General features: G+C 43.3%; 1 long non-coding RNA gene across 8 annotated transcripts in view; it reads right to left on the bottom strand.

Annotated features, from left to right (window-relative positions):
* Positions 1-10,027: 10,027 nt before the first annotated feature.
* The window catches only part of LOC118888526, a 130,800-nt gene continuing 115,710 nt past the window's right edge, over positions 10,028-25,117 (bottom strand). For all 8 annotated transcript variants that reach the window (XR_005018316.1, XR_005018313.1, XR_005018317.1 and 5 more), the window contains one exon: positions 10,028-10,067. This is a non-coding gene — a long non-coding RNA (uncharacterized LOC118888526). The remainder of the gene's footprint in view (positions 10,068-25,117) is intronic.

Here is a 25,117-nt window from a genome sequence, read left to right as displayed (position 1 = left end):
CCCAAAGGGAGCTTTGAAGTGAAAACCTGACGGAAGCTCTGAAGGCTGGCCTGTGTACCAAGCATGACACCAGGGCTGTGGGTTACCTTGGGGAATGGACACTTTACAAAGCGCTTCTTGACAAGCTCCCTCATTTAACTTGCCCAGTGAGCCTGAATGGACGTGGCTGTGTGTGCGTGTGCGCAGGGCTATCACTCCCGCCACCCCCATCTAACTGATGAGGAAACCGGGACTCAGAGGGCTGCCCACGGTCGCACAGCCAGCACGTGGCAGAACTAGGACTCAAAACCAGGCCTTCAGCCTCTCTTATCCCCTTGTCTTTTCATTATAAACAGTATAGCCTAGGGGATAGGAGGCCAGCCCTAGAATCAGAGACCTGGGTTCAAATCCCAGTTCTACTAGTTTACTGACCTGATATGGTGACTGTGACCATTAAATGAGCCAATATATGGTCATAGCCCATGCTTAACACAGTCCCAAAAGACCCTTCTCGCCTCGAAAGGCAACAGGAAGCCTGGCTACTCTGTGCTAGACCACGAGCTGGGGGGGTGGGCGGCACAGCTCTCGGCACCTTTGCCTGACCCTGCTTGGGCCAGTCCACGTGGACACTGGGCCTCTCTACTCAGCATCCACATCCAACCTTTTGTTTTTCTTTTCTGTCCCTTTCATAATGGAGGGAACTCTCCCCCCCTCCCCTCAGCCCTGGGTGTAAAAAGAACACCCGGACCCTCCCTCTGAGCTCGTGGGCACAGAGGGCAGAAGCACTTGCCGTGGAGGGACACTGCCCCCACCCCGCCCATGCACTCAGTCACCCCCACATCATTCGGTCCACCCTCATCGAGTGAGTGTGATTGCAGGCGAGCCCCGATACCAGGCTCTGCCAGGACACGGAGAGGAAGACATTCCCGGCTTGGCTGGCTCCACAGCTTTCCCCTGGATATTCTCATTTTAGCTCCATAATCATGCCTGGCAAGAGTTATCACCCCATTTTATAGAAGAAGGAAAGGAGGCTCTTGGAGGGATATGATTTGTCTGTCCATACTCACAGGGCCGTAAGTAGCCCAGCTGGGATTTGAATTCAGGTCTCTCTGTGCCCTAAGCCTATGTTCCTTTGGCTCTCCAGGGGCTGGACAGGAAAGGGGCGAGACAGGAAGAGGTTTATAAGGATGTCTTTTTCTCCCAAAGGGGATCTGGGCCAGACCAGAGGAAGCAAGGGGCCTGGGCTTCTCAACTGGAAGACTCTGTGGCTGAGCTGACAAAAGAGCTACATGGAACCACATGGCTGTGAGGTTAAATCCATGACTGCCTCTTACTAGCAGTCTGCTCAATTCAAGGTAGGCCTTGGCAGTGGTAGTCCTGGCTGGCAGTGTGCAGTGTGGTCAAGAGAGCATGGGCCAGAATGGGCACCCCTGCTCTGTGTCCCAACACCATTCTGTGCAGAACCTCCAGCCCCTTATGGCCCTTACTATCCTAAACTCCCATTACCCATTGTTATGGGCTGAACTGTTTTCCCCACTTTTCATACGTTGAAGTCCAATACCTCAGAATGTGACTGGATTTGGAGACAGGGTGTTTAAAAGGGCAATTAGGTCAAAATGAAGTCATTAGGGGGAGCTCTAATCCAATATGACTGGTGTCCTTATAAAAAGAAGAGATTAAGACACAGACATGTAGAGGAAAGATCATGTGAAGACATGGGGAGAAGGCCATCTATGAGCCAAGGAGAGAGGGCTAGAACAGATCTTTTCCTGACAGACCTCAGAGGGAACCAACTCTGCAAGCACCTTGATTTTGGACTTCCAGCCTCCAGAAGTAGGAGACAATAAATTTCTGTTGTTCAAGCCACCCAGTGTATGGTACTTTATTATGGCAATCCTAGCAAATGAATGCACCCACTTATAGAGATCTATCCTCCCTGCTGGATCACGAGCTCCTTGAAGGCAGGAGCCCAGCACCAGCCCAGTGCCTGATGTCCAGTGGATGCTCAGTTAAGAGTTGCTGAAGGGGCTTCCCTGGTGGCGCAGTGCTTAAGAACCCGCCTGCCAATGCAGGGGACACAGGTTTGAGCCCTGGTCCGGGAGGATCCCACATGCCGCGGAGCAACTAAGCCCATGTGCCACAACTACTGAGCCTGCACTCTAGAACCCGCGAGCCACAACTACTGAGCCCGTGTGCCACAACTACTGAAGCCCGTGCACCTGGAGCCCATGCTCCACAGCAAGAGAAGCCACCACAATGAGAAGCCCGCGCACCGCAACGAAGAGCAGCCCCCGCTCGACGCAGCTAAAGAAAGCCCACGCACAGCAACAAAGACCCAATGCAGCCAAAAATAAATAATAAATAAATAAATTAAAAAAAAAAAGAGTCGCTGAAGGCAACCTTGCCTGGGGTGGGCGGGATGATATCAGACTGGGAGGCAGGCTCCCCATTCCTCTCAGGACAGGTCTGGGGGGGCCTGCCTGCTGGCCCCTCCCTCCCTTGATCTTTTGCAGTCAGAGGGGGCCTCCTTCTTCATGGAAGAGGGTGTGAGCAGCTGCAGCAAGGAGCCTGGTAGCCCGTGTTCCTGGAGACTCCAGGTCGCTCTGGGAAATACTCTGTGCCGGTTCTCTTCTCCATACAGCATGGGGTGAGGGCCTTGACAATCAGGTTCTGGTACCTGAGCATCCCGTGTACCCGTAAGTCTGGGATGGCTGAAGCATGACGATCTGGGGAAAGGGGTGGTCGAGACCTTGGAAAGTTAAGTAGGAAGTAGAATGTTGGGGTGAGGAGGGCCTTGAACACCAGGCCTCGGCTGGGACTTCGTTCTGAAGCCAGGGGAGAGCCAGGCCTTCGGAGCGGGAGGCGCGACTTCACAGTGGGAGGAATGTCCTTCACACTGGGGACAGCCTGGAGCAAGGGAGACAAGAGAGTGGGCTTTGCCAGCACCCATGTGCGATGTAAGTAGTCTGAACCCCAGAAGCCAAATGGTGAGTGATGGCTGAGGGAGTGAGGCGTTTCTAACTGGGCAGCTGGGGCTATGGTAGGCTTCCTGGCCATGACCTGAAACTGTCCAGCCCTGTGTGCTCCCCAAGGTCAGAGGAACTTCCATTGTCTCCACAGAGTCCACTGCCAAGCTCAATCCGAGGGCCCAGCATAGAATCAAGAGTTCCTCAGGAGAGGTTTGTGGACCAAATTAATTTGCAGAAGAAGGAACGAATGCTAAGTTTCTGTTTTAACCCTGTAGAACGACCTTCTGCCCCCCAAAAGATGCAGGGAATGAAAAGTGGGGAGACTTCATTGCGAAAACCAGCTAATATTTAAACTCAAAACTTCAGAGGCACTCATGGAAGTCAGTTCCTGAGAGCAAAGGGGAGCTGCAACTTCCAAAGGGCAGTAGCCCTCTGTGACTTCCACAGACACGCAGAAGAGGAGAGTCCAGATCTACAGTGAACCAGCTCCATCCAGCAGCATTAATCATCAATGATGCCTTTGCATCTGTTTTGATCTAACAATATCGGAAGAAAAGGCCTTTCCGGGGTCAAAGAAAATGCTGCGTTCAGTGTCACCCTTTGTTTATCTCCGAGCTCCTTTCTGTGAAAGTTCTGCAAAGCCCTCAGGGGCATGCAGGATGAGCCCCATCTCCTGGCAAGAACAAAGGGCTTGTCTGTGAGTCCTTGGTCCTGCTGCCTGGGTATATATACTCTGACACACAAATGACATCCCATGCCACAGGTGAGATGGCTGATCAGTAAGAGAGGACTTGCAGCTCTTCTGGAATTTGTCCTCAGTAAAGCTGGCAAGACCTTCAAAGACTGGGGTCCACAGGGGGGAGTGGTTAGCACAGGTTGGTGGTAGGGCTGCGAGTACAACGCAGAGAGCTTGACTCCTGGGCCCAGGCTCCTCGCACTGGACCATCCGGCCTACTTCTCAGGCTAGACCCACAAGACCCACCAGTCTGACCATCTTGATAGAATTGTCTGGTCAAGTCAATGACCATTAATTTGGCTAATTTCTTTTCTGATCCCAATGATCAGTTGTTTGCATTGGCCAGGAAATGAGTTTAAATGGACTCGTTGTTCAAATAGGTCCTTGACTACGGTTGGGCATAGAGGGCTTTGTGATTTAGAATCCGGGGTTGTCTGTCACAGTTAACGGTACATCAAAGAGCAACAGATTAAGAATAGGCCTAACTGGTCCATCCAGACAATGGAATACTATTCAGGAATAAAAAGAAATGAGCTATCAAGCCATGGAAACATATGGAGGAACCTTAAATGCATATTGCTAAGTGAAAGAAGCCAGTCTGAAAAGGCTACATGTTGTATGGTTCAATATATATGACATTCTGGAAAAGGTAAAACTATGAAGACAAAAAAAAAAAAAAAGAAAGATCCACAGTTGCCAGGAGTTTGAGGGTAAGTGGGGAGTGACGGGAATGGAACACAGGGGATATTTAGGGCAGAGAAACTACTCCATGTGGTACTGTAATGGTGGATGCATGACATTATGCATTTGCTGAAAACCATAAAATTGCACAACACAAACAGTGACCCGAATGTAAACTATGGATTTGAGTTAATGATACCATATCAATATTGGTTCATCAATTGTAACAAATGCACCACACCAATGCAAGATGTTAACAATAGGGGAAACTGAGGGAGTATATGGGAACTCTCTGTATTTTCTGCTCCATTTCTCTGTAAACCTAAAACTCCCCAAAAAGTCTATTAATTAAAAAAAATAAACATTGATAGAATAGGCCTAAGTGTCCAGATATGGGAGGGAGCAGTGCAGGGCTGGAAAGCTTCTGTTCCATAGCAGACAAATAGGCAAATGCCTGGTAGACTCTGAAACCGTGGCTAAAAGTCTTCACCAACACATGAGGGTAAACACTGGACAATTTGGTCCTGTATCTAAGTACTTAGGAATAACTTTTTATAGGCATTATGTAGTCATGGTCTTTGGTGATATGCTGTATGTAGCTGAACAATAGCCCCAGAGCATATGAAAATGGAAAAAGCAAAACAAACTAGAAACTCAGAGGGTAGTTGTCATTTTTTATATGAAAAGACTTCAAAATTTTCCCTTTCAATCTAGACCAACTGCATTACATCCTATGATTTTCTCACTGAAGGCAGAGAATGTGGGTCTATACCAAGAAGTGGAACTCTTTAGCCTCTCATTGTTCTTCTCCAGCCTTGGTTTTTGTGCTAAGTCCTTGAGTGCCTAAGACCTGGAGCAAATAAACAGATATGGCAATAAAAACATAAAAGAACACAGGAGACAAGCACTACTGGGTTGACCTTATATGTACAATTGCCAATTATGGAACATAGCACTTAGACTAAATTCTACACACAGTTCAAGGTACTTCAGCATAAGTATCATTAGCTCTGGCTTTTGTTGAGTGAGATCCCTGGAGGTGGGACCACTTTCAGATAGTTCAAGAGATCCCTCTAAAACACATTCTTTTCACAAGAGAGAAGACTTGGTATTATAGAGACGGCAATTCTTCCAAAATTGATCCATAAATTCATTTCAATTTCAATAAAAATTCTAATAGATTTTTTCATCAAACTTGACAGGCTGACAATAAAATTTACATGGAAGAGCAAAGGGGCGAGGATATGAAAAAAACACTCACGAAGAAGAAGAAAAGAATGAGCAGGGGATCATGCTATCAGAGAGCAACATTTCTTATGAGCCTACAGTAATAAAACTATGTGGTATGAGCATAGGGGCAAAGTAAATCAGACCATTGAAACACAACAGAAAGCTCAGATGTAGGGAACCTTGGTATATGACAATGATAGAACAGCAGAGAGGCAGGGAATGGATAGACTATTTAATAAACGGTGCTTAGATGATTGGATAGCCATATGAAAAAAAAGGAAATCCCTATACAAAAATAAGTTCCAGGTGAATTATAAAGCAATATGTAAAAATAAAACATTAAAACACTAAAAGAAAATAAAGGAGACTATATTTATGATAAGGTAGGACTCCTTAAGAGAAAAACACAAGCCATACCATAAAATATTAACAAATTTGACTTCTTTTAATTAAAACATTTATAGAACAAAGACAACATGAAGTTCAAAGATACCTACAGACTGCGAGAAGGTATTTTCAACAGATATAAGTGGCAAATATTCGCATTTATAACATCGTAAAACATTCTCAGGTCAAAAAGTAAAAGACAAACAACCCAACTAAAATGGAGAAAAACAAAACAAACAAACAAAAAAACCATGATCCGGCACTGCATAGAGGATGAGACCTGAAAGACCATTCAAGATATGAAAAGCTAGTCAACTCCCTAGCTATCAGGGAAATACAAACTAAAGCAAGAAGACACCTTTCATGCCCATCTATTTGGCAAAATAGTAAAGTCTAGCAGTATCAGGAATGCTGTTGACGATGTGGACATACACTGTTGCTGCAAGCACAAGCTTGGCCTGACTGCTTTGGAGACCACTCTGATGATGCTTCGTAGACAGCTGCGTAAACGATTACTTACAGTGGAGCTCAGATAGCTCACTTTAGACCTTTGCTCTTTTCTAAATTAAGTACTGAACACTAAACATTTCTCCATAAGCACTGTTTTAGCTGCACCCCACAAATTTTGTAATGTCGTGTCTTCATTTCCATGTAGTTCAAAACATTTTCTAATTTATCTTGAAATGGGTTATTTAGAAATGGGTCGTTTAATAACCATATATTGAAATAATCAAGAAAGTGAGAAGATGACCCACAGAACGGGAGAAAATATTTGCAAACCATACACCTGATAAGGGACTTGTATCTAGATATATATAAAGAACTGTTTTTAAAAAAATTTTATCGAAGTATAGTCGATTTACAATGTTGTGTCTAATTTCTGCTGTACAGCAAAGTGACTCAGTTTTATATATATATATATATATATATATATATATATTCCATTCATATTCTTTTCCATTATGGTTTATCACAGGATATTGAATAGAGTTCCCTGTGCTATACAGTAGGACCTTGTTGGTTATCCCTTCTATATATAATAGTTTGCATCTGCTAATCCCAAACTCCCACTACATCCCTCCCCCACCCTCCCTCCCCCTTGGCAACCACAAGTCTGCTCTCTATATCTGTGAGTCTGTTTTTGTTTCGTAGATAGGTTCACTTGTGTTGCATTTTAGATTCCACATTTAAGTGATATCATATGGTATTTGTCTTTCTCTGTCTGACTTACTTCACTTAGTATGATAATCTCTAGGTCCATCCATGTTGCTGCAAAAGGCATTATTTCCTTCTTCTAATGGCTGAGTAATATTCCATTGTACATATATACCACATCTTCTCATAAAGAACTCTTACAACTCAACAATAAAAAGACAAACAACCATATTAAAAATGGACAAAGGATCTGAACAGACATTGCTCCAAAGAAGATATGCAAATGGCCAAGAGCACATGAAATGATGTTCAATATCATTAGTTATCAGGAAAATGTAAATCAAAACCATAACAAGATATCAGTTCATACCCACTAGGATGGCTAGAATCAAAAAGTCAGGCAACAACATGTGTTAGAGAGGATGTAGACAAATCAGAACCCTCATACACTGTTGGTGTGAATGTGAAATGGTGCAGCTGCTTTGGAAAAACAACTAAACAAAGAGTTACGATAAGACCCAGTTAGTTCCACTCTTATGTATATACTCAATAAAAATTAGAATATATGTCCACACAGAAACTTGTACATGAATGATCATAGCAGCATTATTCATTAGCCAAAAGGTAAAAACAATTCAAATAACCATCAATGGATGAATGGATAAACAAAACATAGTATGTCTATATAACGAATATTATTTGGCCATAAAAAAGGAATAAAGCACTGATACATCCTACAATACAGATGAACCCTGAAAACATTATGCTAAGTGAAAGAAACCAGTCACGAAAAACTACATACTATATAATTCTATTTATATGAAAGTCCAGAATAGAGAAACCTATAGAGACAGAAATTAGATTAGTGCTTGCTTAGGCCTGGGTGGGGTGGGGAGAGAGAGGGGTGATAGCTAAAGGATACAAAGTTTTTTCTTGAGGTGATAAAAATGTTCTATAATTGTGTGATGGTTATGATGGACATCTGTTCTCTAGAGCAGGGGTCAGTAAACATTTTCGGTAAAGAGTCACATAGTAAATATTTTAGTTTTTGCAAGACATTTGGTTTCTGTGACAACTACTCAACTCTGCTGTTGTAGCACAAAAGCAGTCACAGGCAGTATGGAAACAAGTGGGTGTGGCCATGTGCTAACAAAACTTTACAAAAGCAGGCGGTGGGCCAGATTTGACCTGGGGGCCATCGTTTGCCAACCTCTGCACTAGATCTTTGCTAAAAAAGATGATCTTTGTTAGCTTAGGGCCATGCACCCAAGATGCATCTCGTGTAGTACAGTGAATAGGAGATATGTGAGTGTTCTCACCTGGGCAACAGTATTGGAGTGGAGGTCGTGATGGTGAGATCTTCTAAAATGAAGAAAGAATCACAATAGTGATAAGGTCTCTTTGTCTCTTTGTGTTACGTTGGCCCAAGCAGAGGATGATCAAGTAGTATAAAGAATGTCAAAGACAATAACCCACAAATGGAAAGATGAACAGTCATCCCTTTGACATTTCATTATGTCCTTCTGGCAAAGTCGTGGCGGGGGGGTTGCTATAAAACCACCTAGAGCTGTGGAGCTTTCAGGTTTCAAAGACAATGAATTAAATGTAATTTCAAAATAGTTGGTCTTTATGCTAAAACATACACACACACATAGAGGAATGAAGTGTTGTGATCTAAAATGGTTAGAAAAAATGACAGAATAAAAATAATAATTACATTAAGAGAGCATGATTTATTATAAATCTGTTTAGTATTGACAGAAAGCAGGCATGCAGGAGCAGCCTGAAAGCAAGAGAAAGAGTATTTTAAAAAATACAATGTTTAGGAGAAAACTCTAATTCGAAAAGATACATGCACCCCAATGTTCATTGCAGCACTATTTACAATAGCCAAGACATGGAAGCAACCTAAGTGTCCGTCGACAGATGAGTAGATAAAGAAGATGTGGTCTATATATGCAATGGAATATTACTCAGCCATAAAAAAGAATGAAATAATGCCATTTGCAGCAACATGGATGGACCTGGAGATTACCATACTAAGTGAAGTCAGACAGAGAAAGACAAATATCATATGATATCACTTATATGTGGAATCTAAAATATGACACAAATGGACTTATTTACAAAACAGAAATAGACTCACAGACATAGAAAACAAACCTACAGTTACCAAAGGGGACAGCAGGGGGTGGGGGAGAGATAAATTAGGAGCTTGGGATTAACAGATACACACTACTATATATAAAATAGATAAACAACAAGGACCTACTTGTTAGGTAGGTAGCACAGGGAACTCTACTCAATATCCTGTAATAACCTATAATGGAAAAGAATCTGAAAAAGAATATATATATATATATATATATATATATATATGTGTGTGTGTATATATGTATATATATATATATATAACCGAATCGCTTTGCTGTACACTTGAAACTAACACATTGTAAATTAACTATACTTCAATTTAAAAAATACAATGTTTAATGTTATTCCCAAAGAAAATATTTCCTAACTGAACTCTCCTGTCAAAAAAATTTGTTCTATTTAATAATGGTTATCACCTATGATACAGATGCCCTGTGATGAAAATAATCTTTTGAGATGAGGTAAAAACCTCAATAGTATCTCTCCTTCTCATTTTTTTTCTCATTTATCTGCAATCCTTAATCACAAAGTAAAACAAACAAGAAAAATACTAAATCTACTGAGCACGTGTTCAAATAATTCCTACTCCTGACAGTTACTTGGCATTGACATGATGCTTCCCTGGGTCTGATTGGCTCAGATTAAATATCTCATACCCAAATTTGGCTTCCTTCTCTATTTGACCACAGCCTTACATGGTGAGACAGCTTTTTGTTCCAGCATCAATCACTGTACCTGTGAGTCCCAGGGGTCACCTCACCACTCCTGGAAGGCCACTGGAGTAAATGACAAGAGAGCAGGAAAGGAGTCAGTGAGGACCCAAAGCTATGTTAACCAAGAACACCAGATTTCCCAGGACAGGAGCACTTCCAATAGTTGGCTTCATTGACCCGGCTCTAAATACATTTGTTCTTATCAGACTATGGTCTAGAATTTTAACTTCAGGGCTAGGAGATCTCAGATCCAGCCAGAATCACCTTTCCTTATTTGGTATACTTGCTCTTCCCTGCCTACTTCCCATTAGGGGCTGATTGGCAGTGAAGTCCCTAAGATGAAAGAAAAGTCGGCTAGGAAGTGGAGTCTGGGGTAAGAGTAGCCAGGACAAAGCCGGGGAGGACAAGCGTCTGTGACATGGCACTGAGTCTCTCTGAACCTTCAATTCCTCGTCTATCAAATGTGCATCTCATACCCACCCTGCCACACCGGATATGAGGATTCAGTGTCAGAATGCATAGAAAGAGCCCCTAAAAGCTCTGGCACAGAGGCAGCCCTTATGTTGATTAAGAGTCGACCCCTGGGGCTTATGGGAAGGGGATCCTGGGTAGCCAGCCCAAGACAGGAAATAGCTCCAGAGCTGAGCCCTCAGTCAGCACAGCTACCTCCACGCCACACCAGCACGACAGCTTGGAGAACGGGCCCCATGGGTGGGTGGTCACACAGCTTGCCCTAGTTGAAAGTCAGCATCTTCTGAGTGCACAGGGCCATATGACAACATGTTCACTGGGTACTTTGGGGGAAGCAGCCACCGGGCAAAAGAATCGTCCAGCAAGTGCTCTCAAAATCCCAATTCAGCCTAGAATAGATGCTATGCATGGCCACTGCAGGATACTGCTTAACTGAGGTGATTCTTTTCCTCACCACTCTTTCCACCTTCATCCGGTCTCTTTTAGTTAATTGTCAAAAGGTTGTGCTCTTTGCAGCACCTGCTGTTCCTGTGGCTGCTACGGTGGGACGTTGAGGCTGCCTGACAATTTCCTAATTCTGATCCTAAGTTGAGGACAGTGCCAGAGCAACACATGAGTGGCAGAGTATCTAGGGTAACCGTGTCATGCCACGTTGACTTCTGTGGCTTGTTCAGTACATTCTGGATTTATTATCCTCTTTAGCCGCTGTGACCTTGAGGAAAAGCCATCTGAATTGTAGTGTAAGTATAGCTCACTTAAGAAGGGGGATCTGCTATACATATATTAAATGATGTCTTTGAAACTGAAATGAGGGTCTTTGGAGTGACACTGTCTTGGATTACCCTTTTGAATTATCCATGCTCCTTCCTTTAACACAATGGAAGGCTGGCATCACCGTCACACCTCATTCTGGGGACTTGGGCAGAGATGGTTAGAAGGAATTTTTATTAATATCTGTGAATGGGTACTCTAAAAATAAAGGAAATGCTTTTTAAAAAAACAACTGCATTGAGACAATGCCTACTTTCACAGAGCTTAACACGTGTTGCCATCATCTATTTGAGGCCATCTATCCTTAAAATCAATTTGTAAGTATGTATTGAGTATCTGCCATATGTGAAGGAGAACATTCCACGCCTTAAACACAGAAGCTTAAGTAATCATAGAAGACGTGATGCCGTCACTTGAGTAAGAAGAGTACAAGAAATGGAGAGGGAACTTGAATTTCTGTGTACCTACTATGTGCCAAGCTCTATGCTAGGTTCTCTCTCTCTCTCTCTCTCTCTCTCTCTAAATATATATATATATATATATATATATATACACACACACACACACATATATTTATAATTACATGTCTATAACTTTAATTTTCTTAAGAACCATAGAAAACAGGTGTTATTAGCTCCTTTTAATAATGCAGAAAGTTGAAGTGGGTAGATATTAAGCAGGTTATACATGGCCATACAAGCAGTATGAGATACAGGCAGGATTCAGTCCCAGTCTACCTGACTCCAATGACTGTGTTCTTTTTACTATACTGCGTTGATATCTAAAAATATGGTTCTTCAGATCTGGGGCAGGAAATGTCCATGATGATCCTGGATTATCTTACCGTACCTAACAAGGAAGCAAAGACTACTAAAGTCATGTAAAAAGGGCTTAAGGAGCCAGTTTAAAGAGGCTCCCAATGGCCAATGCAAGCCTCAATACGAATAAGAACAATGGATTAAAACACATCAAATATGTTTAAATCCATAAATTCATCATTATACTTTAAAAAAAATCACTCACTGACTTTACTTGCAGATGCTGGCGAACTAGCTCAGTATTTTGAATCAGGCATTTATCTTACCTTCTTATATAAGCTGTGCCCTCAGATAACCAAGTAGTAGATAAACAGATATATGCCAGCTAACAAATAAAGAAGGAAATATAAAATAAGAATATAACAATTTTGCAATCCTTCATGAATGAATGAATCTAGACTTGATCATCAGTGGCTGACATAAAAAGAGACAACCAGATAATATGTGTCTCTTAATGGAGAGCACAAAACCATGTCTGACATAGTCTCACCAAAAACAAAACAAAAAGCAAAAAGCTTAAACATGAATCTGATTAAGCCTCTAAAATCGACTACCAATTTAGAGAAAACACATAGTCTGAGGATACTTAGCATACCTATTCAATGTAACGATGCGGATGCAATCAGCAAAATTCAGAGTGTGGGAAATGCTACAGGGAAAAGAATACATTTTCTTCAAAAAATAAATTGCAAGATGAAGAAAGATCAAGGGGGAACCTGTAGGTTAAAAGAGACTAAAAGGCTATATCAATCAATTACAGTATCTATTCTTATTTAGAGCTTTATTCAAACAAACAAGAATCCTTTTACCCCAACTGTAAGATAATTGGAAACTGGAACACTGGCTGGATATTTGTTGATTTTAATGAAGTTTTGTTCATTTTGAGCTGTGATAATTGCATAGTGGATATTTTTTTAAGAGTCCTAACACTTTAGAAATACATACTGAACTATTTACAGCTGAGGTCTGCAATTTGCTTCAAGATATTACAGAAAGAGGGAAAGTGAATGTGGTATAGATGAAAGAGTGGCCATGGGTTGATCATTTTTGAGGTTTGGTGATGGGATTAGGGGTGTCCTTATATAATTCTATCTGCTTTTGTATGTCTTTTTCATAATGAAATGATATAAAACATATATATGATTTGAAGAGACACACATACAAAATCTCACATCTTGGAATTGATCCTACAGATATACAGTGGAATCACACCATATGCATATGCAAGTCATACAGATTCAAAAGTAGGCACTCAGCATACAGAGAGGGAGAGGGGAGAAAGGTGTGAGAGAGACAGAAAGAGACAGAGACAGAAAGATAGAGGAAAGAGAGTTGAGAGAGACAGAAGACAACAGTTGAAATGGTGTAGCAAGTTGTGCCCACCATTCTTCTCAATGACCCTGCTCTGCCCTAGAGAGAATGTAAGGTAGACGCTGTGATTCTGTTAATCCCTCAGTAAGTCTCAATCCCCATGTGCCTCTCACAGAATGAGCATCTCATTGTGATGCTGGTATTTCAAGATGCATACATGTCATTCAACACGGCTCGTAACTACAAGCTCATCTCCTCATCAGGTGCTGAGCCAAAGACTCAGAGGTCTACTTCAATACTGGAGGACAAACAGGCAAACAGACTGCTGGAATGATAAAGATATGGTATGTCAGCCTTCCTAAGGGAATTTTAAGGGTGTTTTTGACTATATGGGATTTTCACTGTATGTGGTAGTTAAATAATCTAACAAAAGATGCCAACGTCCACTGTACCCCACATGGGTGTGCAAGGATATGTGTAAAATATTTTTAATATTTAATATATCATTGTCATATTTTAAAAACGAGAAATCCCGAATGTTCACTAATAGAGGATTGGTTAAACACAGTGTATCCCCACAATGGAATACTTTATGGAGCCTTTACAGAGAAGAAGGTAGATATTTCCCAACCACTGATAGGAAAAGATGTCCAAGACACAGTGTTACATGGAAAAAGCATGTGGCAGGACAATGCATATGGTGTGCTTCCCTTTTTGTAAATAACAAAAGGAATAAAGATATACCTATGGATACGTACACACCATTGTTTATCACAGGACATTTCAAGAATACACAAGAAGCTGGCAATAGTAATAGACTCTGATGAGAGGGGATGGGAGTTTAGAGTGGGAGAGTTACTTCCCTTGCACTGTACACTCTTCTATATAGTTTGAAATCTTATCATGTGCATGTATCAATACTGAAACTTTTGCTGAAGTATAACACACGTATAGCAAAGTGCATAGTTCATACCTGTACAGCTCAATGAATGAGCATAAAGTGAACACACCCAAGTAACCACTACCCGGGCTCCCAGATAGAACGTTACCAGTCTCCAGAAGCCCAGTCAGGCCCATCATTTTCCTCCCCCTCCTCCTGAAAGTTAGCACTATTCCTGATTTCTAACACAATCGTTTAATTTTGTCTCTTTCCGAATTTTACAGAAATTGAGTCACACAGTGCGTGCATTCTTTAGGGTCTGACTTATTTTGATCAACATGATGTTTGTAAGAGTTTTCCATGTTCTTGTTAATTTGTACAGTATTCCATTGTATACATGCACCACAATTTATTTATATATTCACTGCTGATGGACATTTGGGGTGTTTCTGTTATTTGGCTGGTACTAAATAATGCTCTAATGGACATCCTTGTCTATGTCTTTTGGTGAATACATGCAGTGGAATTACGGGGTAGATTGCTGGGTCAGAGGGTCGATGTTTGTTTAGCTTTAGTAGATACTGCCAAACAGCTTTCCAAAGTGGTTGTATCAGTTCAGCCTTCAGCTAGCAGTGTATGCAAGTTGAATTAACTTTTCAAACAAACAAGAACAAGAACAAAAACAAAACCCTAATTCAATTCATATAAGCATTGTTGATTTGATTGGTATTTCTGTGTTATATTCTGTGTTTCACTTGTAAAAGTTAAAGACGTGGGTCACTATGTTACCACATGTGCTTATGCAAGGTTCTTGTGACAAATCCTCATTTGAGTTTCATGTCAGGGAGAAGATGATCTTGAAAGAGGAATATAGCTGCTTTCTGGTCCTCAGATAATACATACCACTGTAACACTTAACCTTGACTGCCAAGAAATCCGGAGTCAATGTCAAGTGTTCAACATCTATAGCATTCCACTCATCCAAAGTATTTGGTGATATCGACTCTTTCTTTTTCAAACAGACAATTCTGTTCTATGTCTTACTTTGCATTATGTTTAAACTGGTAAGCTTCTGCAAATCCTTTTGGAAATAAAGGGGAAAGGCTAAATTGTAAATAAATAAAGCAAAAATAGTTCTAGTCCCAGATGGTGAAGTTTTAAAACAAAATTTAGGAAACTAAGGCTAATGCAACCCCAACAAGAAAAGTACAGAAAAGAAGCAGTATAGATGCAGTGTTCTGTAATTTGTGATTGGCCAATCACCCTGTCACATGGCTGGTGGCCTAGGCAATGTCAGGCTTGTATGAGTCCTAGGTTCTCACCAAACAAAATGCCGTGTTTTATCTTGATGGGAGAAAGGTGGCAAAAGTAGTGCTCTCCCAGGATTTGGGAATTTTTGACTCAATAGCCTTTGGACAAGACCCTCTCCCCAGACAAAAGTTCAATTTCTTCTCCTTGAATTGGAATTAAATCCACATTTGGAAGGGACACACAATCTACTACCACATTTCTCAGTCAAGTATTGCCCCCTTGGAACATCTTCCTAGCTGTGCTTCCAGGCAGATAGAATCCCACATCCCTCTTGGTCACTGTCAGAATGAACCCTATCCAATCCAGAGGTCCACTTTCCTCACCTTTGGATGTTGCTCTGATATTCAGTTAATGCTTCATGAATGTATCAATGAATTTCTTAGATCTCACAGTAGTGACCAGATGGTCTTAATAAGAGCTTTCCATTTGGCTCGGGGCTAAGTCTATGCTCAGTTTCAAATGGATATCACAAAGAATAGGAGCTCAAGGGAGAAAGAGAGCCTGGGCTGAGGTTCCAGTAGGGTTTCCAAAGATCTGGAATTTGAATGGAACTTTGAAAAATAGATAAGGTATAAAGGTAATAATAAACCTGATATTTGGTAAATCACATATGCAGAGCAATATGCCTACAGACCAAAGTAAAGGGAATGAATATCAGGAAAGGAAATTTGGGTCAGTTCACGAGGCCTTGAATGCCAAACAAAGGAATTTAGTTTTTATGCAATTATTGAAGATTTTTGGGTAGGCTGAGAAGAGATCACGATGGAAGAATTATTTCAGGAGATGAATTTGGTTGTGGTGTGCAGCACAGACTGGCTTGGGGGGAGAAAATGAGTAGAGATTCTACTGCTATTGCTATTATCCAGGCAAAGACAACTAGTGCCTGAAGTTGGGAGAGAGCAACAGAGACAGAAAGGCAGAAACAAGAAGAGTACAAAGGAATAATCACCAGGGTTCAGAAGTGATTAGATGTACAGAAGGAGGCAGAAGGGAGAGTTGAGAATGCCACTGAGGCTTGGAGCCAGGAGAACCATGGGACAGACACCTCTACCGCATGTGGTGGCATCCTTTGTAGCAACAAAAGACTAGAACCAACCCAAATATCTGTCAATATGGACTGACTGGTTGAACAAACTATGGTTCCTCTTTGGGATGGCATGCTATACAGTTACAAAAAAAAGGAGCAAGGAAGATCCCCGTACAGTGACATGGAACAATCTCTAGGACATGTTAAGTGGAAAAGGGGGAGCAGAGCAATGTTTGTAGTACATGCTACATTTGTGTAAGAAATAGGGGGTGGAAAACTACTTATGCTCACTTGTTTAATATTCAAACATACAATGGATGCACAAACCAAAACCTAATAAACATGATTGCTGTAGAGGGAGGGAGGATAAAGATTGGAGGCAGGATGGAAGCAGGATTTTTAGAATATCTCCTGTTATACGGTTTTGACTTTGGAACTATGTAAATGTTTTATACAAATTAAATTTAACAGGGGAAGGAAAAACAATCCCCAAAACCCAGAAAAAAAATGAAGCAAATGAATCAAACTGTGTATCAACTTGGTAACATAACCACACAGAGAAAAATTACTTCAAGTGACTTTAAAACACAATACTTTGACTACTTCCCTAGCAGGATTTATTCTAAAGGAAAAAGGAAGAGCAAAGACATCTTAAATTGCATTCGCTGGTCTTGGTAGTAACACTAGAATTGTTCCTTTGAAATTGTCACAGATATAATATAGGGGAATGCAAGTAATTATATTAACATCGTTAGGAACCAAGACTTTCAGAGTGGGAGAGAAGAGACAGTTACAAAATCAAAGATGTTAAGTAAAAGCCTATACTCTTAAATTCAACTTTGAACTATCAGTAGGAACTCATCACTTTCCCTTTTTAAAAAAATATGCATTTTCTAAACTCTTTTAACTAAAAAGAAAAGACCTGACAGCCTAGCAGCGGTGAGGAAACCCAGCCCTCAGAAGGGATTTAACCCGCACACCACAGTGAAAGTTCCAAGTCTTAACCACTGGACCGCCAGGGAATTCCCAGGCTGTGCTCTCTTAATACCATTTTACATCAAGAGGCACTAGAGCTCCTTGGAGAAATGGCTGACTCCAGGACTGGGTTTGGAATTGTGCAAGATGAGCCTGAAACATCTCATCAAACCCAAAATCAAGAAATCTATCATGACAAAAGGAAACAGAAGCCAACTTGAAAGGACTCTCACTGACCTAAGATGAGACAACTTTAGCAACCAAATGAATGACTAAAATGGATCGAAACACATTAAAAATCCATTGGTTCATAACAGTACTTAAAAGACTTGGTTGGTCACCATTGGAGGTTGCTAGGATACCAACTCATTCCGAAAATTGATGTTTTTAAAAGGAAGGTATCAAACATTTATCCTGCCTTTCTTTTTTTGTTTACACTGTAATTCAAGGTAACTAAATGGCTGATAAGTAAAATTCTTCTTTATAGAAAAGCCCCAACTAATAAATGAAGAAGGAATAACAATTAGAAAAATGCCATTTTGCAACTCTTAATGAAATAATGGACCTAAGCAGTAATCATCACTGGTTGTTAAAGCCATTAGGGGAAGGGGTGATGGGATCTTTATAATGAAGGACTCCAGGTGATACTATCTGAGCCCACTGATCAATGTTAGTATAGCTAAAAAGTGGGGCAATCAGACATTATTTGCCTCATGAAATAACGGGGTAGAAGGTACATAGCCCTGACTGTGAAGTATTCTTTCCCCAGAATTTCAACCTGGATCTAATCAAAGCCTCTAGACGTAACTACCAGTTCACAGGGGATAGAGAAACAAGTTCAAGGACAATATGAGGAAATAATCAAGCAATTGAGAATGTGAGACATTCTTCAGGGCAAATGACCTGGTTTCTCCAACAACTCAAAAGCAATAAAAGACTTAACGAGACATAACCAAGTGCAATGTGTGGGCTTTGTTTGGATGCTAACTCCAACAAATTAACTATAAAATGATATCCTTGGGAAAATCAGGGAAATTTGAATATGGATTGGGTATTAAATGATATTAAAGAATTATTGTTAATTTTGTTAGATGTAATAATGGCATAGTAGTTATTACATTACATATAACATATGTAATGTATTATAACTACATATAATATATATGATGATGTATTATAACGACTATGCCATATATATATATATATATATATATGAGCTAAAAAAAATTGAAAGGCACTACTGCTAATGAGAAAAGAGAAGATGGAGGAAATGAGAAAAGAGAAGATGGGGAAAGAGGTTAGTTTAGGGAAAAAGGGATGAGAATTTTATTTTTATTTTTATTTATTTATATTTTTTAAGTCCTTTCTCTGCCAGTTGCTAGCTGTGTGACTCTGGGCAAGTTACTTAACCTCTCTGTGCTTCACTTTTTTAATAACACTTTTTTTTTAATGCTATTTTTAAAAAAATTTTATTTATTTTTGGCTGTGCTGGGTCTTCGTTGCCGCGCGGGCTTTCTCTAGTTGCAGTGAGCGGGGCTGCTCTTTGTTGTGGTGCGTGGGCTTCTCATCACGGTGCCGCGGAGCACGGGCTCTAGGCGCACGGGCTTCAGTAGTTGCAGCACGCGGGCTCAGTAGTTGTGGCACGCAGGCTTAGTTGCTCCGCGGCATGTGGGATCTTCCCAGACCAGGGCTCGAACCCGCGTCCCCTGCATTGGCAGGCAGATTCTTAACCACTGCGCCACCAGGGAAGTCCCGGGATGAGAATTTTAAACATGAAGTTCAGGAAGACAGCCAAAGAACCAGGTATAGATGTGCAGCAGGAGCTTAAAAATGCACACTTGAAGCTCAGAAGAAATGTCAGAGCTGGAGAGAGATTTGGGAGTCGTTCATATAGATGCCTCTAAGGAGTGAAACCTTGGGATTCGATTAATTTCACTGGGAAAGAAGAAAGGGCCCAGTCCAAACCCTAGAGAATACTTAGATCACAGTGAGGTGTGTAGTGGAGGTGGAAGAGCAAAAGGAAGACTCAACACCAACAAAACAAAACGAGGAAGAAGGAAGGGGTCAGAAAAGCGTGAGAAAACCCCAGATAGTTCAATCTCATGGAGACTAAACAAGGAAAGGATTTCAAGGAAATGGTGGTCAACGGTGTTAAATCCTCGAACAAGACTGAGGAGGATCAGGCCTCAGCAAGTAGACTAGCCCTTACCTTACATTCCTGCTATCCATCCAAATTAATCTCAAGCTGGCAGTGACCTCGCTAATAATATGAGCCTCTAAGAAACTGCCTTAATCATCAGCCTCCGTCTGTTCCTTCATTCATTCCTTCCCTCGCGCACCCACTCGTCCAGCCACTCATTTAATCAGCATTACTGAGTTCCTGCTCCAGGCCAAACCCCTGCCGCCTTCTGCAGATACTGAAACAAATACAGTATCTGCCCTCCAGCTTAACGAGGAAGACAGACCTGGAAAAATAATGACCACATAGTGCTAACATTTCAGCATCGACTTATTGAACGTATATTCTGGGCCAGGCACTCTGGGAGGCACTAGATATACAAACACAAACAAGAGGTTCCTGCCTCCGGGGCTCAGAAAAACAGCTGGGAAGGCAGACGGAATTGGAATATGTTGCAATACGGACTAGAAATACGAGGAATGTACAGATTATGCGAGAGCGCAGAGCAGAAAATGAAGCTTGTAAGGCAGTCTGTGAAATAGGGACTATTCATATGTCCATTTCACACACAAGGAAACTGAGGTACAGGGAAGTGGGGTGACAGCTGTGAGTGGCAGAGCCAGGGTTCAAGTGTGGGTCTGTGAGACTCAGGAGTTCAGGTTACCCACTCTGTCATCCTGCCTGAGGGCCTCTTGCAATATCCCCATTCCCTTTCCACTGTGCCACGCTGGTCACACCTCCAAGGGCACAGAGCAGGTGATCAATGAGTGTCTGCTGAATGAATAAGTGAACTATGCAACCTCACAGGGCTGTTGGGAAGGTTCACTGAGATAAGCACTAGGTCATCTGAGGTCACGTGAGGAGTCACAGTGTAGGGTGGCAGGTGAGGATATAAAGACCCCACACCCAGAGGCTCTCTGCTGGGTGGGCCACTACTACCAAAAAGAGCAGCCAGGTAACCAGTGTGTCTGGATAGCTAGTGATAGGCATCGGGGAGCTTTGAGACTGGGGGGCAGGACCTCAGTCACAGGGACAGGGACGGAAAGGGGCAAGGGCTAGGCACAGTCACAGCCCTGGAGGGCTCATGCTCTGAATGCAGGGGCTCAGGGACCCAGATCTAGTTCCCCAAACTAGGCCAGCAGCACAGAGAGGCGACAGCCTGCCAGGCTGACCTGGTCCCTAGTCCGCCAAGCCACTAGAAAGCCCTCTGATGGTGAAGGAGGAGGAAAAAGAGGGGAAATAGAAGGGGGAGGAGGCAGAGAAGGACGAAGAAGAGGCGGGTGGAGGAGGGGGAAAGGAGAATAATGGCAGCTGACGTTTACCCAGTGCTGAGGGTGGGCCAGGGGCTGGGCTGAGAGCTTTACAGACAGTCAGGTAACCCTCCCAACCATCCCGTGAGGCAGAAACTAACATTCAACTCTCCATTTTATAGACGAGGCATTAAGTAACCTACTTGGCGTTACAAAGCCAGGATTTGAACTCCGGCAGCTTGACCTCCAGGCAGGGTTCTAATCCATTGAACTTTCCTGGGTCTTACGGTCTTACTGAGATGGGCTAAGCTTGCTAGGGGCAAGGGGCTCTGCCCGCCTCTTCCTGCACCTATCCGAGCCCTGCCGGCAGGTAGCAGTGGCCCTGGCTGATGATGTACATGTGACTAGTCAGCACAGCAGAGAATTAAGAATCTGCTCCAAATATTTCTTTTGAGTTGCAGAGAGAAGGTGCTGGGGCGGGGAGCGGAAATGCTTCCATCTCCTCCTGTGAACTCCTGAGGCTGCCAATCCCTTGATCTGTAACAATGAAGATGTTAACAAGGCCTTGCACCAGGGTCATGCCCTGTAGTTTACAAAGCCTTTCACGTACATTACTTAACGTGTCACTTTGGAGAAAACAATTGGAAAAAAAAAAAAAAAGCTGGTTCTTGATCCTGGAAACTTTCCCCAAAAGATTGTGTATTCCTCTCCACTTCAATCCACATATATTTCCCAGATGTCTCTGGTCTTCCTGGAATTTCTATTAAGAATTTCAGCGATCCCAACAAGAATCTTCAGACATCACAGTTTCTACTAACATATGGAGCCCAGATCTCCTGGTGTCAAATTAATTTCGCTTTCTACCCCAGCTGGGGCCAATGCTTCCACAGGAATAGTAGAGGGGAAACAGGCTGCGCAGGAGCTGAGGCGTCATTCCTGGTTTCTGTTCCATTAGCCCCCAATTCAATTCCCCCACTCTACTCAGATCCCCACAGCTAGACTCACTTATCCTTACAACTAGAGGCTCAAGCCCAACCCAGTTCCCAGACCAACCCATTCACAGGCATAGGAGCCAATGCCTGGCCTTAGCCCTGAGGCTGGGGGATTAGGAATAGGCTGCTTTCCTGGGTCTGGTACCCCCAGGACAGCTGCCTGAGAAGCCGTGATGCTCCCGGACCCGAACTCCCCCCAAGCCCCCCTCTTACACTGACACAGTCTTAACAACTAGCCTCTTGCCTCGATTCCTATCCCCAAGTCCTACGTGTTGTCCTACCAACTATTTCAGCCCCCTTTAGAACTAGCGCCCTGGCAGATGAGAATATCTTACTTGTCTCTTCCCACAACACGTGGCACAGAGGATGGTCCTCAATGCATGCTTGCTGGGTGGATGAGCCCTTTCCCCCTGCTTTGGTCTTGCCCACCCTTTTCTCTGGAGCTGGAACCTTGGCCCACTGATGGGTCTGGCCACTAAGGAGGGGCCTTCTAGATGATGATTGCCCAATTGGCTGAAGATACAAGCAATACTCACATACCCACTCTTTAGCTGTGTGATTTTGAGCAGGTTACTGAACCTCTCGGTGTCTCAGTTTCCTCATTCGTAAAGCGGGGAAAGAGCATTGCTACCTAATGGGACTGGTGTGAAGATCAGAAGATTAAAGCTATGTTAAATGCTTGGTACAGCGTCCATCCATATAAGTATCTGCTCCTGCCATTGCTATTACTGTTGAGTTAGTTACTGTGGACCCCTCAATGTTGACCATTTCCCACTGCCTGGCCTGCTTCTGCCATTAAGCCCATCATTCCAGACGCACAAGCCTTAGCAGGATGAACACCATCTTTCTAACAACCAAAGTTCGGGTAAGCAGACCGTTCTCTCGGGGCCGGGCCATCCCTAGGGTGAGCAGAGGTGGGAGAAAGCGCCAGTGTGGTCCGGAGAAGCAGCGGGCTTAGAGGAGTAAAGCAGCAGCACAAAAAGCTGGGCCACGTCCCTGGGAGCTAGGTGTGGCTGGACAACCCTCTGCAGGCCGGAAAGACCACTCCCCCTGACGGCAGAGCCACCCTGGGGAGAGTCTGTCAAAAAGCAGGGAGGCAGCGGGGCTATTGCTTCGTGGGGGGTAGGGGTCCTGCCAGTGCAGCTCCTGACATAATCAGAAGAGAATCCTAGCATCTCAGGGACTCAGGGTCACCCTCTAACAGAGGACAGTGGCCCAGCAAGATCACTTCTTTGCTGCTCAGAGCCCTGGAGGCTCTGCAGACCTGCTGACATGGGCAACGTCTGACACGGGGGTGCCCTCAGAACTCGTTTAGCCCCCTGCCTTTCTCCTACAGGTAAGGACACTGAGGGCTTGTTTTGCCCTCTGCCTGGCTCTTCAGATGCAGTTGGCCTATTCACATGCCATCCCATGAGAGCAGCTTCAAAACTAGCCTCAAGGAATGGCTCGTCTTGGCAACTGGACCCAAGCACTTCTTGCTGGCCTGTGACCCACAGCGTCGCTCTTATCCTCACTGCTGTGTTCCACGTCTTCCCCATCTACCACCTTAATGCCTGGTCCATCTGGTCCCTCAGCCTGAGCAATACACTTGGACTTCCTCTAGCTTGTGGACCTGGGCTGCACCTCAGGGCTTTTCACTGACTGCGCTGCTCCAGGCAGTGTCTGCACAGAGACCCTCTCCTTCAGCCCCAGCCAGACTGGTCCCCTCCTCTGCCTCTCCTCACGTGCACGCAGCTTCCGGGTCATGGGATTCGGGCACTGGGGCCCAGAAAAGCAATAATAATAGCAACACAAGCTCCTTGGCAGCAGGTGAGATGTTTTTAACTTTTAAAATAAAGAACAGAATCCTAGTACAAATCTCAGTTTCAGCTCTGCCTAGCTACACGATCCTGAGCAAGTTATTCAACCTCTCCGAACATCAGTTTCTTTATCCATAAAATGGAAACTAAATGGGATACCGTACCTAAGTGCCTGGCAGTAGGAAGAGCTCACTAAATTCTAACTAACATTAGGAGTAGTAACAGATGATGTAACAACCTTTACATCTTCGCCATCCGTCAAGCTGGTGCCCCAGGGCAGTTGCTCAGTAAGTGCTGAGTGAAAGATGTTTCCTGACCTGACCATCCCAACCACCAGGTGAGTCAGGTAGAGGAGACCCTGGCCTCTCCAGGGATGGAGAGCTGAGGCTGGGTGGCTAAGCGACTTGTCCCAAGTCAGAGTTAGTAAGCAGGAGAGCCTAGACTGGGAGCTTCTGTTTCCTGACTCCCAGAAAGGAATGTAGAGATTACCTAGCATATCCTATCATCTGAGAATGTGAAAACTGAGGCCAGAGAGACCAAGGACGTTTCACAAGACCAAAGAGCTAGTCAGCTGGGGAGTAGAGCCCAGGTCTCCTGACTGCCAGCTTACTGATCTACCAACAACATAACAGCTTACCTTGCAAAAATCACCTCACTGTTCCTAGTTCAGCAAACATGGTCATCCTAGGCTCCAGGCTACCGCAGCTTTCTAAGGAAACACCCAAGTGGTAAGTGCAGAGGTCTCCTGCAATGACAGGCCCGCCCTCAGAGGACCAGATTCATTCTTCACAGAGGGTACACTTCCCATGTGATTTGAAAAAACGTGTCAACGCGAAGCTCAGTGGCAATCAAGAGTGCACCAACAGTCACAAGCTCGGTGGTATGGAGTACCATGTTTGAAGTGGACCCTACAGCATTTCTGGAATGTCAAGCATGAGCTCTGAGAAACACCCTGCTTGGCAGGTCCTTCTAAAGCAACAAAGACAGTTAAATGAGCCCCAAGTAGCACAGGATATTATTGTTTACATGCGACCCTTATCCCAGGGCTGTGGGAAATGGAGCCAAATTCCACAAGCTCTTTTCTCGCGAGAGATGCTTGGCAAAACAGAGAAGGCCAGCAATGCTTCTTGGTCTGCTGTTCCTTCTTGAAGTCAGCTTCATTTGAAAACAAAAAATGATGTCCTCAGAATTTAAGCTCCAACCCTGGGGAGATGTATTAGGTTGTTCCACTTGGAATTAATCTGAGGATGCAAAAGTCAAACGAGCATCATGTTTGCCTCAAATGAAGAACACATGAGGAGGGGGCAGAGGTGAATAACTCATTCATCA

Source organism: Balaenoptera musculus, chromosome X (genome assembly GCF_009873245.2).
Source record: "Balaenoptera musculus isolate JJ_BM4_2016_0621 chromosome X, mBalMus1.pri.v3, whole genome shotgun sequence".
Lineage (NCBI taxonomy): Eukaryota > Metazoa > Chordata > Mammalia > Artiodactyla > Balaenopteridae > Balaenoptera > Balaenoptera musculus.
This window is presented reverse-complemented; position numbering and strand designations above follow the sequence as displayed.